Source organism: Apodemus sylvaticus, chromosome 9, assembly GCF_947179515.1.
Source record: "Apodemus sylvaticus chromosome 9, mApoSyl1.1, whole genome shotgun sequence".
Classification (NCBI taxonomy): domain Eukaryota; kingdom Metazoa; phylum Chordata; class Mammalia; order Rodentia; family Muridae; genus Apodemus; species Apodemus sylvaticus.
The window spans coordinates 54,257,597-54,275,739 of NC_067480.1; the positions used below are offsets into that span (position 1 = coordinate 54,257,597).

The 18,143-nt window shown below is 41.9% G+C and overlaps 1 protein-coding gene across 1 annotated transcript in view; it reads left to right on the forward strand.

Annotated features, from left to right (window-relative positions):
• Positions 1-17: 17 nt before the first annotated feature.
• The window catches only part of Trak2 (trafficking kinesin protein 2), a 55,840-nt gene continuing 37,714 nt past the window's right edge, over positions 18-18,143 (forward strand). The window contains exon 1 of the mRNA XM_052192520.1: positions 18-230. The gene's annotated coding sequence lies outside the window, so the exon portion shown is untranslated. The remainder of the gene's footprint in view (positions 231-18,143) is intronic.

Below are 18,143 nucleotides of genomic sequence, written 5' to 3' on the forward strand. Positions count from 1 at the left end.
GGGTCTCCTTTTAGTTTTCCTAGCTGGGTGGGAGCTGCCATTGAACCGGCGTCACTGCAGCTCCAAGGTCGCTCAGTGATGATGTGAGGGCGCCTGCCAGTTCCTGCCACGCCCGGGGGGGTTAGCTGCGGCGGCGGCGGCAGCTTCAGCTGCTGCTCTCAGGCTGCCGCGCGTTAGGGGCTTCTTCCTGAACGAGTGCGGGCGGAGGAGCGAGGACCCGGGCCATTCTTGTGAGTAAGCTCCCGCGTGCTATTCGAACTTGCCCTTGTCAACTTCTCCCAAAGGCAGAGAAGCCCTCCTGTCCCGTGTCCCTTTGGTTTTCCGGAGGTCACTCACAGAAGGATCCCGCCCCGAGATGGGAAAGGGATGTTTCTCAAGTGTGGGTGCAAAGTGATGGGAGCTGGGCGCTAGCCTCCAGGATTCACCCTATCTGCACCACTCAAGATTGGCAGCTTCCCATCCTTTGCCAGACAGCATCCATCTGGAGCTCCGTCGTTTTAGGATGAGTGGCTTTAGTTAAACCTTAAGCTCTCGGTGGCCATCTGTGATGCAAATGGGAGGAGAGGACACTAGAAAGAGCTCTTTTTTTTATTGGGCTTTTCTTTGCAATTGATTTGGAACCAGATGCCACATGACTTTTAAAAGAAAAAAAGGAAGAAAGACAGACAGACCGACAGACTCTAGGTGGAAGCGATAAGAATGAACATTGGCAGGTTGTTTGCCAGTGCCAGCACTTTTGAGTCCCAAACATCTTTTTTTTTTTTTTTTTTAATCACAGTTATGGCAGTGAAGGCAATTACCTGCTCATGCATCTTTTTCTGCATCAGGAAAAATGGTGGTTTTCCACTGGAAATTCACCCAGCTTATATGGACCACGGAACAAAATGAGCTAGACTCAAAGTTCTTGCTCTTCCTTAGTAAAAATGTTTGTGACCTTTCAAATCCTTGCTGTCCTATTAAAAGTCTGAGCTACAGTGAGCTCCAAATAACATATTAATGGTGGTGACATGATACTTGAAAACAAATTGTGAAGGACATTTGGTGGTGGGGAAGGGCAAAATTAAAGGTACTTTATCATCTCAGCAACTATCCAGCTTTCTATTTTTAAAATTAGGTAGTATCTGACAGGCCACAGACATTTAACCAGCATTTATACATACACACACACACACACACACACACACACACACACACGCATCTATGTGAAAGACAGTGTTTTTAATCGTACCCATTTTTACTACTGTGATGTGCAAGGTTCACTTAATCCCTTAAATCCCTCACTAGCTGCTCATAATGTGAGGCTCAGAAGACTTTTTGCAACAAGTTGAGATTTACATCCAGATCTGCTTTGCTTCAAAGTTATGAATCAGGTTAAAAAAGAATGGTTAAAAAGGAATTTTCAGGTTCCTAGTACTAGTTCCTTGGCTATGAATAGGTCCATAACCCCTACTTTAGCACTCTGAACAAATTGTACACTCTGTCTGCTGGTCTCATCCCTTGTAGAACTGCTCATTAAGACACTAAGAGCTCATTCCAAATCTACCTGGATGCATTTATGTCTAAAAAAAAAAAAGATAGGATTGAACTTGTATCACAAAGGTCCTTTGCAGTTCACAGGTTTCGTGTTCTGTGGTTAGTATTCTTCACTGCAGATGCTTAACGTCCATAGTCACAAGGCATTGTTATTCCTCCCTCTGAAGGTTTAACGTCCGTAGCCATAAAGACTATGGAAATTTGCCTTGTAATGTGCTCTGCTTCACTGCCCAGACTGTCTTAGAGCCAACACGAGGGACGCGGGATGGTAGCACCGGAGTTCTTGCTCATTTCCTTCTCATCTACAGCTCCTTTATATCATCTGTCTGGTTCCTTGATTTGTTTTGTTTTGTTTTTTATCTTGTTTTACTTTTTTGAGACAGGTTCACTATGTAGTGACCTTAGAACTCACAGAAATCTGCCTGCCCCTGCCTCTTGAGTGCTAAGATTAAAGTTGTGTGCCACCATGCCGATCTCGGTTTTTAAAATTGCATTTGTTTGTTTGTTTGTTTGTTGCTGTGCATGTGTGCCTGGGAGCATGCCTGCATGAGTGCACGTGGGAACCAGAGGACAGCTTGTAAGATTTGGTTTTCTCTTCCTCCTGTGTGTGTCCTGGGGATCAGACTCAGGAAGGCACGAACATTTATCTCTCAGCCACCTTGCTGGCCCTGGACCAGCTTTTGAACCTCATTAAGTTATCGTACTTAACTTAATGGAAACTCAGGAAAGAAACCTGAGTCATTATGTGACAGTCACATCGAACATCTACTCACATCTGTTCAGACCTGCAGTGTTCTTATAATACCAGTAATAGGAAGCATAGAAATAATGTGTGCTGCATACCAAACTGAATGGTTTACCTAGTTATCATGGCCATAATAGCACCATCTGAGGTTGTTGTTGTTGTTGTTGTTTTTAACAGATAGGCAACTAAAGCAGAATATTAAATGTACTCAAAATGATTTAATTACTGAGTGATAGAAGTGGCTGTTAGACCAGCCAGGATCCAACCCTCACTTCAACATTTAAGCACTTAACTGCATAACAAAACCTGAGTAGTTTTACTCTAATTCAGTTGTGCATTATTACAACTCTTTACTTAGATGGAAACTCAACATTAAGTGACTTCCCTGCCTCTGTGGGGAAACAGTAGAACTGGGATTTGAACCTGTACATCTTTTACTTTAAGGTCCATGTTCTTTCCTCTGCTTCTCATCAAATATTTGTTAAATACTTCCTGTAGGTTGCTGTCCTGGATGATGAGGATAATCTTCACTGTTAAGAAATGTGTCCTGGAGAAGAGAAGCCAGAGTTACATTAGTTAATGAGCACTACGACAGCAGTGTTCAGAGGCTGGGGACAGAAAGGGCTGGAGGGGAAGACTTGGGCCAATCTTGAAAGAAAACAGAGGAGAGTTAGCTTGGGCAAGGCGTAGGGCTAAGAACTGTAAAGGGCTAAATTATGTCTTCAGAATTCTTAGATTGTAGCCCAACCTAACCCCCATTGCCTGAAAATGTATCTATATTTGTATAGGGCTTCTGAGGTGATTGGGTTAAAACCCTTAAGGGTTCCAGTGCAACATGACAAGGGTGCTTACAAGAAAAAAAAATTGGACACACACTACACCTGCATAGGGAGATTCCAGTTAAAATTATCAACAAGGCCAAGAAGACAGGCCTCAGGAGAAAACAAACCTTCCAGTACATTTTGGACTTCCAACTCCCTGAACTAAGAGAGAATGTTATTTGACCGTCCCAGAGAGAGAATGTTATTTGACCGTCCCGGGCTACGGTAGTTTGTCCTTGTAGCCCCAGTAAATAATAAACAGGTGTCACAGGCGAAGGGCACGGTGTACAAAAGGCCTTTGAGATGTGACTCGGTGATTTAGGTTTCACCGTGAGCTTTGAGGGCTGAAGCTTGAGACTGGGCTGCCGAGATAAGGACGACTGTGTGAGGTCCAAGGAGGTTTAAAATGGAGGGATAAAATGGGTTTGTAGCAGTAGGGAAACGTTACATTTTAGAAAGGCTGTGGCAATGGGAGCAATGCTGAGGAGGGAAACACCAGTTCAGGCAGCTGCTTATTATAAGGAACGTAAACTCTCAAAAGCTCCGTGCGCAATATGGCTCCCTGGGTAAAGGCACCTGTCTCCTGAGTTTGATCCCTGGAGAGAACTCACTTCCCAGGATTGTCTGTCCTCTGGCCTCAGGTGTGCGCCATGGCATGGACAAGCACATATACACAGAAAATAAATAATTAGAGCAAAAAAATGTTTTAAAAAGGCCAGCTGACTTACAATTTGCATGTACCTATTTTGATTTAAACTTTGGCTTTATGACTAGTCTTTTTTTTTTTTTTTAACCTTTGCCTGCATAGATTGTAAAGCTTTACACAGCTATCACAACATACTCAGTAGTTTGCTACCCTATGAAGTGATTTTTTTTTTAAAGGTATCTTTTATTTTTAGGACACTTTTATAGTATTTACGGTCTTGTAATTTGTTAACTCTGGTGGCTTATGGAATATGTACTGTTAACCTCCATTCTGAATTCATAAATATATAGAAATATAGGTTAAGTCGTTTTTCCAAGGGCACACTGCTAAGGAGAGCCAAGTTAAAATTCACAATCATCTGTATTCTTAACGTTACACCCCACTCCTGCCGTACACAAAGAATTAAGATCTTCTCCCAAGTATGACAGAAAAAAGCCTGCCTGCTGTACGGAATGAGTTTATCTGAGGGGATGCGGAGTTACTGTCAAAGGGGCCTTTACATGTTTATTTACAAAACAGACAAACAGAATGGCAGGAGGGAATGCGAACTTTGAGGTGAGGCTCCTGGGAAGATGTGATGGAAAAGGGGCCTTTGAGCTGGTTAGAGTTTGCATTTGAAGAGTTGAGAGGGGACCTGGGAATTTCGAAGAAATTGGACAACCTGTTACAGGAGTGAGGATTCCCTGGTGTTTTTAGAGAGCTGGTAAATGCTGCCCTTGGTTTCAGCTGAATAGTTAGTTCTGGTTGGTGAAGGAAGTAGGTGTCGGCTTGGGAGAGATGGTTCGTTCTTTTCTTCCTTCCTTCCTTCCTTCCTTCCTTCCTTCCTTCCTTCCTTCCTTCCTTCCTTCCTTCCATCCATCCATCTCTGCATTTTGCTCCAGACACGCCTGGTTCCCTTGAAAGTGTGAAGAGTGGGACTAGAGTGATAGACAATTGTGGATACTGAGAATTGAACCTGGATCCTCAGCAAAAACAAAAAGTTCTTGAGAGTCCATATCTCCAGTTCCATTTTACACCTGAATGAATGAATCATATGCTGGATGTCATCTTTTTTTTTTTTTTTTTTTAGTGAGAGGAAGAAAACTCATCTAGTCCCAGCTCCCCAGTAGTTAGCTGATTCTGTTCACACTGCCACACAGGCCCTGCCCTTGCTGTTCACATCTAGGCTTTTCTTACAATACTCTGTGAAGTGTGGTAAAAATTCCCCAGTTATCTTTCTGCCTCTGGTCTTTCTCTTCCTGAAATGTATCCTGTATTCTGTCTCCAGAGTGATTCCTCTTGAAAGCCACTTTGCTATGGGATCAAGTTCGGACTTCTTAACTTGAACTAGTTAGATTTAAATGCCCAAATACACTATTTGCTGATAATCCCCGCAACGTCCCCACACCACATTAATAGCTAAATGCTTTGGGACCTCTTCCCCAACCAGCACCTTTCCTTTTTGTGGGGTTCTGGTTTTGTTGTTTGTTTGATTACTTTGTTTTATAGATGCCCTCATTCTCAGCCAAATCTTCCATACTTAAGAAAGTCACTAAAATCCTAAATCTAGTATAAAGACAGACATTTCAGCTAGAAATGACCTCCCCTCCCCCGCTATCTATCTATAGGATAGAGATGTTGAGATACCAATTAAATACTTATTAGCTTGTTTTCTTAGATTTCTGAGATCATTACATCTTAGATCTAATCATTTAGATCACAAGATCATAGCCCTTTCTCTGTACAGCTCAGATTTTTTAGCTATGTCCTTTTTGATAGACACTATTACATACTATATTATATCTATTTTTAATACCTTTAGTTTAATTAGAGAAGCATTTATTGGAAGTTGTTAGGTATATCGCCTGTTGACTAGTTCTTAATGGAAGTATTTTTTGAAATTACTTTATGATTAACATCTTAATATGCCTACTTCCTTCCTAGCCTTACTGCTTACACACAGAGCCTTGAGGAACGACATCCAGAATTGTAGGTTATGCATGCTAGGAAGCAAGCATACAGATCTGCCAGTGTTAAGGTGGAACAAATTCACCTTGTAAAGGTCACTGAGGGCTTTGGAGCTTATCTGTGTGTATCTGCCAGTATTTGCCAGATGTTCAGTTCTGTTTCTTTACAAAGCTTTTTTTTTTTAATCAGATAAAAAAGGGAAGAAACTGTTTAATAATTTTAAAACAAAAGGATATAATTTAAGAGTTTGACAAATTAGCTGGGTGGTGGTGTTGCACACCTTTCATCCCAGCACTTGGGAAGGAGAGGAGAGGCCTGTAGATCTCTGAGAGCTCTAGGACAGACAGGGTTACACGGTGAAACCTTGTCTCAAAAAACCAAACAACAACAACAACAAAACGCTGATGTATTGTGGAAGTCAGTGGGGAAAGAATCTGCCCAACAATTTAGTTACTTCTTCACCTCAGGCCTGAAGATGTAGCTAGTGGTAGGGTTCTTGCAGGAGTACCAGATTAGTCCTCCACACTGGGAAAAAAACTTCTAATTTATTTATGTGTGTGTGTGTGTGTACATATATATACATATATATGTATATATCAAGCCTCAGATAGTTATTGAATTGTTTAAGCTCCTACCATTGAATTCCCATTCTGATCATCAAACAAAGGACAGGACAAACAAAGGTGATAGCACCCGCTTTTCTTTCCAAGAGGACTTGGAAGTAAATATAATGTACGTGTAAATGTAACAGACCAGCCACTAAGGCATCCATCGGATGAGCCGAGGCCTGAGCAGTGTCAGCTATGGAGAACAGGGAGGAAGCGTGTTCATACAGTGAACCTGTGACTGAGGCTGAGAGGAGTGTGGGGAGGAGGTGATAGGAAGCTAAAGGTACGTTTCTGTGGATGAGCGCAGCGTGGAAGAGAGTGGGAGAGGTGAAGGCAAGGGCCTGTTTGGGGGTTTTGTTAGAAAATTTTTAAGTATACCTTGCTAGTTCCTTTCCCCTGTGAGTGATCTCCTGTCTTCGTGTCACATGTACTCCACTACCTCCTCCCCTCTCATAGTATCCGCACCTCCCCTGCACTCAGCTAGTAACACACATTTAAATCTAGATTCTGCATATGAGAGATAACACACAATACTTAGCTTTTGAGTCAGGCTTATTTTACTTAATTATCCTAATAACTATATATTAAGTAAATAATATAATATATTAATATGTATTAAGTAAATAACAATTTATTTAATGATGATCTCCATTTTCTTTCAGATGTTGTAATTTTATTCTTGATGGCTGAGTAAATTTCTTTGTATATGTCTTCCATCTTTTATTTACCCACCTACCTGTTGATGGATATTTAATTTGGTTCTGTTTCTTAGCTATTGTGAATAGTGTAGCAGTGAACATGGATGTACAAGTATCTCTGTGGTGTGTTGCTAGTCTTTTGAGTGTTTATTCAGGAGCTACATAAACTCTAACAGCACAAGGAAATAACCCCAAGAATTATCAATGGGATTACATGAAATTAAAAAGCTTCTGCATACCAGGGGAAAACTATCAGCAAAGAGAAGAGATAGACTTCAGGATGGAAGAAAATATTTGCCCTACAGATCTAACAGGGGATTAATATCTAGAATATATAAAGAACTCCAAAATTAAACTCCAAAACCCATTCAGGATCAATAAATATGTTAATCAGCCAAATAGACAGTTCTCAAAAGAAGAAATAAAGGTGGCTAAAAGTATCTTAAAAGTTATTCAATGTCCTTAGCCAGCAGGAAATGCAAACTAAAACTGCTTTAAGAGTCCATCTCAACCTAGTCAGAATGATTGTCATCAAGAAGAAAATACCTGTTATTTTTTTTTAAGTAGTTTGATTTTACAAACATGATTTTGCCACAGGCCATTGTGGCAGGGGAGGAGCCAGCAGCACAGGAGGCTGTGGTTGGGTGGGGGAGGAGGAGAGGAAAAAGAAGTGACAGGAAGCTAGGGAAAGAAACAGGAAGTGGGATGGAGCTATAAAACTTCAAAGTCCACCTCTTAGTAGTAACATATTTCCTCCAGTAAGGCCCTACCCCCAAAGGCTCCAAAACTTCTCAAACAGCACCACCCACGATCTGGGGGTCGAGGGTCCCGATGAGCCTGGGGACAGTTTGCATTCAAAGCACCAAGGTAATTCAGTGAGAAGTCTGAGAATAGCATGGGAGAAGGTGGTCAAGGTCGCGTGTCAGTGCTGAACTAGAAATGAGAAGTGTCTGAGTGTGATTTGGTTGATTGCCAGGTGTGCCAGTGTGGCGTTAGGGATGCGGGACTAAAAAATGAGAATAAATGCTTTCTAAGACTCTTGAATGAGCCTCTCCTGAGAGGGCAGTGGTTGTGAGAAGACCTTAAGCCCTGAGGAAGGGCGTTTTTAATACTCTGACCTGGTTTTAATAGAAGATTTTGACTGAGTGTGACAATCACACATTGGAGGCTAGCCTGAGCTGCCTATGAAGTTCCAGGTAAAAGTGAGACCCGCACTACAAAAATCGTGAAGAACACTTTGAGCATGTTGGTAAGCCACAGAAGTGGTGAAGTCAGTGGGCAAGGGCATCCAGTGGCCCACAGTTGAGAGAAGGTAGGAGTGGGCGGTTAAGTGACTTACTTACATGTAATTATGTTGTAATATATGTACATACATAGCAGAAGAACTGAAAAATATCTTTTTTTAAAATTTGTTATTTAAGTCAGTTTTGCCATATAACCCAGGCTGCCATCAAACCAGGGGTCCTTCTGCATTAGCTTCCCGTGTTGGATTTTAGGGCTCCGTCACCACTCCCTGCTCCAGCTCCTCCTTACAGAGATTATGAGTTTTTACCCCAATCAGGTGTCCATGTGAAAGCTGTAGGCCCTAGGCATGCACTGCTGTGAAGGGTGAGAGATGCTAAGAGTTGGGATGGTGTGGGGAGGGGAGTTGGAGCTGATATAGGAGAGTCTCCAAAAAGAAAGGACAGGTAAGCAGGCCATGGAGGTCTTGCCTGTGGCGTGGCACTGTGCTTGCTGACTATGTTTGCAGTAGCCCATACCACTGGAGTGGTTTGGGGAGAATTTAACTGTTTTGTATTTAAAATGTAGTCAGTTTCAAACAGTCATCTGTTTGAAGATGATTAACTTATTTAGAGTGAGTGGTGTTTGGGGTCCCAGCACCAAAGCCCTGTTCTGGTATCATGTAGAGGGCCCAGAATTGGTTATTCAGGCCAGTGCTATAAATCACAACAAAGGGAAGCCTGTTGGCCAAGAAAGAGCACTCTGTCTCGGGGCAGAGAGGAGGAGCCTAGAAACCAGCGTGTGTCTGAGATGGGACGGCCGTTCCCAAAGCATAGAGTTAACAACTGGAAAACAGGTAAAACCCAAACCAAGAAACCATAGCTTTATCCTACTGGGTTTGATTTTCTTCTCTCTTTTAGTCACAGAATTAAAAGACTACAAGTGAGGCTTATATTAGCAGCTGTGAATTTTTTAAGCTATCTGATTATTTTCTCACATGGGGCTTGTTTGAAATGCTTTGTCAGTCAGCTGTACATGCTTAGTGGAGAGTGTAGTTAGTCTAAGCAATGAGCCAAAACTGGTCCTTTTCCCGATTATACGACAAGTAGGTTCTTAGGTAGTGTTATTACCGTAAAACGATAGGTCATTCAGTACCAGAATCTTTTATGTGAACTTGGAGCTATTAATAAGTCTCACTGTGTAGCCCAGGTTAGTCTTCTTTTTTTTTTTTTATTCGATATAATTTATTTACATTTCAAATGATTTCCCTTTTCTAGCCCCCCCCACTCCCCGAAAGTCCCGTAAGCCCCCTTCTCTTCCCCTGTCCTCCCACCCACCCCTTCCCACTTCCCCGTTCTGGTTTTGCTGAATACTGTTTCACTGAGTCTTTCCAGAACCAGGGGCCACTCCTCCTTTCTTCTTGTACCTCATTTGATGTGTGGATTATGTTTTGGGTATTCCAGTTTTCTAGGTTAATATCCACTTATTAGTGAGTGCATACCATGATTCACCTTTTGAGTCTGGGTTACCTCACTTAGTATGATATTCTCTAGCTCCATCCATTTGCCTAAGAATTTCATGAATTCATTGTTTCTAATGGCTGAATAGTACTCCCTTGTGTAGATATACCACATTTTTTGCATCCACTCTTCTGTTGAGGGATACCTGGGTTCTTTCCAGCATCTGGCAATTATAAATAGGGCTGCTATGAACATAGTAGAACATGTATCCTTATTACATGGTGGGTAGTCTTCTGGGTATATGCCCAGGAGTGGTATAGCAGGATCTTCTGGAAGTGAGGTGCCCAGTTTTCGGAGGAACCGCCAGACTGATTTCCAGAGTGGTTGTACCAATTTGGTTAGTCTTCTAATCGCACCTTCCCAGGTCAGATCACAGGCTGGCACCACTGTGCCCATCTGGTAATTTTCCTAAGGCTGCACACACAGCATTTCTTTAGAATTGTTACTGGACTGAAATTGTAATCAACTTTATTTGTTAAACTGCTTCTAATAGCTTACTTAGTTATTTTGTTTTTTGAGACAGGGTCTCTTTGTGTAGACTTGCCTGACCTCAAATTCACAGAGCGCTGCCTGGCTCTGCCTCCAGAGTGCTGGGAGCTCTGTGCCACCACACGGGGCTGGCTTGCTTACTTTTAGTCAGTGATCTAGTAGGCATGCATCGCTATCTCTGTGTGTTATTTGCTGTTAGGTTTGGGTCATGCAAAATAAGACATGGCAAAGATCTCTGAGCACAGGAAGAAAGACAGCAGGTGAGCTCACTGTCTTCTGGATAATTTAGTCTGCAGAAGAGGCTTCTGTAAACGCTAGCAAAATCACAATGAGGAAATGGAAGAGTTGTGTTTATAACCCTCTCCTGGTCTCTCTATTGATTAACAAGTAAACTCTTACAAAGGAAGAAAGGAGGACTCCGCTCTCCTTGGAGGTGGCAGAGAAAGCAGAGTGTTCGTAACCAGCCCAGGGAAAAGGATGCTAGGTGAGAAAAGCGCTTGGCGGCAGGGCCAAAGGGCGAGAAGGCGGCCAGCTAAGTCCCTGTGCTCAAAGGAGGAGAAACAGGCACTTGAGAAAGTGCCAGGCAGGAAAGCAGGTCCTGGGGTTTAGTCTCAAACAGATACCTTGTTGTTTCTCAGATAACCTGGTTATCTGGTTTCTCACCCCAACATCAAGCTAGAAAAGGGAGAGGCATGCTGGCACCAGCGTGAATGGTGGTTGATAGCCTCACAAGGAACGAAGAAACGAGATTAAAAGTGAATTTAAACATCTAAAATAAATAAAGAGCAATTTGTACACCAACTGTAGAGAGAAAGAAGTCTTTGGAAGCTGACCCTAGAGGCCTTCTTCACATTACACCATTAGGTATCCGCAGGTTGCAGCTTACAGTAGTGACCCGTCAGCACAGGCCATTCTCCTCTCTCTTGGTCAGTCTTAGCCTTTCCTTACTAATATGCCTTAACTTTAAGTAAAAATTAGCTTCTCACCTATGCTTGTATTCATTGTTATTGTTGTTATTAGTGTGAGCATGGGTGAGCTGGGGGAGGGCGTGTGTGGAGGTCAGGGGACAACTCTCAGGGCTTTGTGCTTTCCTCCTGCCTTGCCGGTCCCAGGTATCAAACTCAAGGTGTCAGGCAACAGGCGCCTTTCCCCACTGGGCCGTCTCTGCCGCCCCAGATAACGTGTGTGTGTGTGTGTGTGTGTGTGTGTGTGTGTGTGTGTGTATACAAATTGAGGATTTGTTTGCTTTTCTCTTTATCCCAGAATCAGTGCTTTTTTATAGTGAGGAAATTGTTTACAGTTATCGCTGAAGCCCTTTCAAATGACATGTACTATTGTCCCTCCCAGTCACTTGTCAGACCTCAAAGGTTAGAGGTATCACCTGTAGAACAGGCTTGGGTTTCATCCCTGGCTCTTACTAGCTTCAGTATAATTAACTACTAAGTCTCAGTGGCCTTATCTATAAAATGGTGACAATGATATCCACATCCTGGGGCTGCTGTGAGGATTAAAGAGGATTGTGGGTGCAAAGCTTTGAAGTCAGTGCCAGGTGTAGCATGTGTTCAGCCGACACTAACACAGTCTAAGGAAGCCAGTTTACTGAAACTGGGCAGTTACCGAAGGGCAAGGTGCGACCGAAGGCGGTGGCAGCGTCTCAGCGGGTAAATTCTAGGAACTAGAGACCAGGTAGAGAGCAGGGACAAGGGGCCTGTGACCAAGGGGCTCTGCAGCGTGGATGACCTTGAGAGATGCAGATAATTCTAGAGCCACATGCTTATAACGTGAAGCAGGTAAAAATGAATAAAGGTAGCACATGCCTTTAAGACGAGCACTTGGGAGGCAGAGGCAGATGAATCTTTGTGAGTTTGAGGCCAGCCTGGTCTACAGAGTGAGTTACAGGACAGCCAGGGCTACACAGAGAAACCCTGTCTCAGAAAAAAAAAAAAAAAAATTCCAATAGTGGCTAGAGAAATGGCTCAGCAGTTAAGAGCACTGGCTGTTCTTCCAGAGGACCCAAGTTCAATTCCCAGCACCCACATGGCACCACCCTGTAGCTCCAATTCCAGGGCATGTGGCACCTTCACATACATATGGGCAAAATATATATAATGAAAATAAATAAATCTTTTAAAAAGATAATAATAATAAAGTAAGTATCATGGGAAATTGGGAGAAAAGTTAAGTTTAGAATGTGGAGGGGGTTTTTTTGTTTTGTTTTGTTTTTTGTTTTTTGTTTTTTTTGTTTTGTTTTGTTTTGTTTTGTTTTTGAGGCAGTTTCTCTGTGTAGCCCTGGCTGTCCTGGAACTCACTCTGTAGACCAGGCTGGCCTCAAACTAAGAAATACACCTGCCTCTGCCTTCCAGAGTGCTGGGATTACAGGCATGCATCACCACTGTCCAGGTAATAATTTAAAGTTATGAAATGCCAGTTTGAGCTAAAGATTGAAACTTGCGGTGACTGCCATGGAGTGGGAATGAGGTCTTTGGAGTGATGTGATTTTCGGGTGAGGAAGAGGAGGCCATGAGAGAACCTTGAAATATGGGATAGTGACCGTTGAAGGCAGGTAGAGAGACTCAGCCGCCCTAGGTACTTGTGTCCCTCAAGCCTGGAATCCAGCTGTTCTCCTGAGTTAACAGTAGCCATAGCTCAAAAGTTAGCTATTCATTGTTCCCTGAATTTTATTGTTAAACAAAAATAAGCCATTACATATAAAATTTCACTCAAAAAGTAGCATTAGGGGCTAGAAGGATGACTCCACTGTTAAGAATTCTTGTTCTTGCAGAGCGCCCAAATGATGGCTCACAACAGTCTCCAGCTCCAGGGCATCTAGTGTCCTCTTCCATGCTGCATGGGCACCAGGCATGCATGTGATGCACATACCAGGCAAAACACTTACACACATAAAAATAATATAAATTTAAAAAAAAAATCTTATCTTAAAATCCTGAAGATCCTGTGACAACTGGCTTTGAAAAACAAGGCTTAGATGCATGATATATATATGCATATATATATATGACATATATAATTGAAAGTTCTCTTGTGTAGTAGAATTATATTAAAATACTTATGTGTTGAGATATGCAGAGCTACGTGCATTTATAAAGATGTGTACAGTAAACATCCCTCTATCCTGAGCATCACCCAGCCCTCTGTAAGCTGTACTGCGTTTCTGGATGGTCATGCACACAGCCTGCTTGGTGAAGAGCCCTGGTGCCTGCCCTTGTGCTCTGGGCACCTGACACATGGGCGCTTCCCCTTATCTAGAACCTCTGAGTTCCGAAGTCTTTAAGCAACTGAAGGATTTGTGATGATTTTAATACCAAAACCAAATTATTTTTATTCTTAAAGGATATAGAGAATATACGAGCATAAATGTTCTTCTTGCTATTGTGTTTAGAATTTTGGTACTCCTTACTGCTGTAGTGAAAGTGCTTCTTCAAGGGGTTTCACATGACAGTCTTGAGTCTGACAGCATGGCTGCATCTGTTTGGTTAGTTGATAGTATTCTGTGGTATTAGAAGCTCAGCTGCCGAACTCTTGATGTAATCTAGTATCTTAATTTTGCCACTCAGCACTGAAAGTGCTTTCTGGCTTGCTGGGATGGGTTTGTTTCCTCCCGGAAGTATGGATGTATTACAATATCTACAGAACCTGTCACATAGGAATCCATAAACATTTTAGTCTACTTACTATGTGTTTAAAGACAGCTATCCATTTCTTACCATTTTACCCATTTTATCTGTTGCTGTAGTTAAATAGACGTACATTACCCTTGTTTAAAAATGATTTTGAGGTATTGGATGATTTTATGAATATCCTGGGATGTAAATTTTTACAAAAGTTGCCTGTGAGCTAATATTTTAATGTGTGTGTGACTCACATGTCAGCAGAATGACTAGAACAGTGGTTCTCAACCTTCTGAATGCTGCGACCCTTTAACACAGCTCCCCATCTTATGGTAACCCCCCACAACCATGAGATTATTTTTGTTGCAACTTCATAACTAATTTTGCTACTGTTAGGAATCATAATGTAACTATCTGACTTGCAAGATGTCTGATATGCAACCCCTGAAAAGAATAATTCAACAGCCCCCACAAAGGGGTCAGGACCGTCACATTTAGAACTGCTGCTCTAGGCCCTCTAAGACTGAACAGATGGCCAAAACCCTCCCTAAGATCTCTGCAGTCTTGCTACTCCTGTGGCCCCTGAGCTGCTGCCCTGTGCTGATGTCTGTTCCCTCTGCTTAGGAAGAAGGAAGGCCACTTGCTCTCCTGGCCTTTTGCTGAGCAGCTTCGTCCCCTTTGACCTTCGACCCTGAATGACCTTCCTACATGTTCCCTGGTGGTTGGGCTGGGCTGCTGCAGTCTTGGCCCAGGCTCTTACTAAATATGTCCCCACTGCACTTCTCCACCCAGAGAAGCTTTACCACTGCTGCTTAGCAGTGGACAATGTGCACTTAGTAAAATTTAATGATGGAAGTTGCTTTTAGTAACAACATCTTCAGTTGAAATGGTCTTACAGCTATTTAAATCTTGCATATTAAATTTGTAAGAAACCTATCTTGAAAAACTTTGATTAAAATGTAATTTTTATGCTATATGCCATTATGTAGCTCATTTGGCAAGTGGCACAGAGAAGATGATGCCTATTTAACAGGATAGAATTTAAGCATAAAATTGTTTTCTTAAAAAAAGAATGCACCACTGTTTGCTGAATACATAACTTTGCTCATTTAAAGTCTATATTTAACATTGTTTTCCATCCCATATCCTTGGAATAAGCTGTCATTTGACTATCCTTAAATGACTTTTGACTACTAGATAATACTGGATGGTCGTGTTGCTAACTGTTGCTGACAATGAGACTGAGGGGATAGAGGGAGAAAAGGCGTGAATCTTTAATATATAAATAGCAGGCAAGTCTGTTTTAGTATCTTCCTCCAGCCCTGCCCCCCCCACCCTCCCCCGTCCTGGCACCTCTGCCTCCTGAGTGCTGGAATCACAGGCATGTGCCACCACATCCGGTTAAGCATTTTAATATAACCCCTTTGTCCTTGGGTACTGTTACTCTGTGACATCAAGCATCAAATGAAATTCCTGTTGAGACGTGTAGTTTTAAAAGCCTGGCTCCCTCAGTGTACTTACATGTGATGTGTAAGTGTAGTGTCCTTGTGGCCTTCTAACCTGTGTGCAAACATGCTGTGGCTTTGGTTCTAAATCTGAAGGCAGCCAGGAAGAGCTTGGATCAGAGTTAGCTCATCTTATAAATGAAGATTTTTTTTTTTTTTTAAAGAGTTAACAAAAGAGAACAGCAGTCTCATGCAACAAATGGTATATGGCTGCCCTAAAACTTTCAGTACCTGACTCTACAGGAAATGTTTGCCGAGTCTCATATGGATTCTCAAATTTTAAAGTGAATTAATAACCTGCTAATTGTTTAGAAATTATCAATGGAAATAACTTGATTATATAATTAAATATTCTAAATGCTGAATACTCATAAATACAATGGCTAGGTGGCTAATGTGTTAACTTGGAAAAAAGATAAATATTTCTCTAGCAGCTTGTGAATCTAGCATTGTATCTTGTGAATGATGGTGAAACATCATGAGTAATTTTTGATTCTTTGTATACTGTCTTAAAATTTTAGATGCACATATTATGTTTATAATATGAAACAACACTACCTACTTGAATATGTACATGTCATGTTTTCTTTTTGTGTTGGAAAGGTAAAATAACTGACTAGAAATGCACAGTGCAGTTGGTTATCTGCTGATTTTGGCAGATAAAATGGAGGAATACACTTTATTATGCCTTGTGCTTAAACACTTAGCATGTTCCACCCTGAACATGCAAACAGTGCATTAGAGGCAAGCAGCCAACCCGATAGCTCCTGAGAATGTCCGCCCTGCGGCTTTTCATTTGCACTTCTTCTTACGCTAGTTGAGCCTACTCTGCCGAGGAGCAGTTAGGTTACGTTAGGAAACGTGATGGCGTTCTGAGAAATGTGCCAGGAAGTGTGCCACATAGTTCACATTGCAGAACTTGCATGTGATGCTGTAGTCGGGGCATCCAGTGCATGTTGATGTGTCCAGGAACAAGCTTAGCCTTTAAGAATGGAAGGGATATAACAGTGGTTATACAGTTGACTGCCAAAGAGCAGTGGGTTTTAAACATTTCATAGGTTTTTTAATACTTCTTTTTTTAACCCTAGACCATCAATGTTTCATTTTTCTCACATTAAAGGTAAACATTTCAATATACATATACATACTAAGTATGCACATTAAATATGGAAAATATCCCACTTATATAAGTGGCTCGATGGTTGCTTTATTTACTTAGCATTTGATTCTGGTGCATGTTGCCCTGGTGTCTCTCCCACACTGTGCCTTGGAGAGTAGGCCCTGACCTTCCTGTCATGAGCAGTGTGCTAGGGGAAACAGTCTCAGCCATGTCTCTTCACAGTCGACATCACATTTTTTGTAGTGGATGATAAACCTAGGAGCAGAAGTCCTTAGTGTGAGGATGCCAAGTCCCTCCTGATATTCTCTGAATGGCTGCACCAGTCTGGACTCTGCGGTGAGCTTTTTATTGGGAAGTTTTGTATAAGAAGCTCTTTTAGAGCACTAGTTACAGAACCATGCGGTTCTTCTTCCAGCCCCTACATTTTGACTTGTGGCAGCTCCAGAGACTGCATGGCAGGCTGCTGGAAAAGGGGTGTGCGTTTGAGAAGGGCTGTTAGCAGTGCAGGTGGAGAGACACAGCTCTGAGTTATGTGTCTTCTACGTCCGGATGACCAGGTGCCAAGAATGCTTTGTTTGCAACTTATGTTTCTACCTCTTGAGTACGTAAGTTTACACTATATTTATTTACAACATAATTGGGCCAGGAGATGGCTTAGCTGGTGAAAGAACTTGATTCTTGAGCCCATGATCTGACCTTGAACTCCAGAACTCACAGTGAAAGGAAAAAACTAACTCTAGCTGCCTTAAACTGCATGTTCACTGCATACACACACACACATACACACACACACTCGCACACACAATAACAATAATAATTTAACATATTAAATAGTAGTTACTATGTATTAAATATTGTTATATATGTTTTACAAATATTAACTTATTTAATGCACATAACAATCCCATAAGAGGTAAATACTGTTCCTATTTCCATATTGAGGTAGTTGAAACACAGTGAGAATAAATTAATCAAATATAACTATTTTTCAGTGTCAATTCCTTACATATGCACTGTCTCATGGTCCCTTGCTAAAGTGACAGTGAGTGGTGTGATGTGCACTGTCTCACGGTCCCTTGCTACAGTGAAAGTGAACAGTGTAGTGTGCACTGTCTCAAGGTCCCTAACTACAGTGACAATGAGCTTGTCTCATGATCCCGTGCAGATAAAGAGTATTTATTGTTTCTCACTTTCAACTTTTGAGTACCAGTATGTGCATGCATTAGCATGCTTGGCTTTCATGGTATTAAGAATTCATAGTATAAAAAATAAAATCCAAAAGTAGTAGTAATCTCTGTTAAGTGCAATATTTAGTACTCAGCACACCTGGAATTTGAATTTTCAAGATGGATAAAATACAATATTTAAATATCCAGTGAAGACTGCACTTTGCCTTTCTGAGAAGTTCACAGTAGCCTTTTGCTGTGGTTCCCCCAGTGGCCGTGAAAGTGACCGTAGAGAGTGGCGTTTCCGTGAGTGAGCAGCTCCTGGGCCCTGCCCTCAAAGCCTGCTTCATTGCTGCTTTTTAGACCTTCTGACTGTATTTAGGACGGAATCATGGAGTCATTTGAAGGTCTTGAATCACAGATACTTATCAGCAG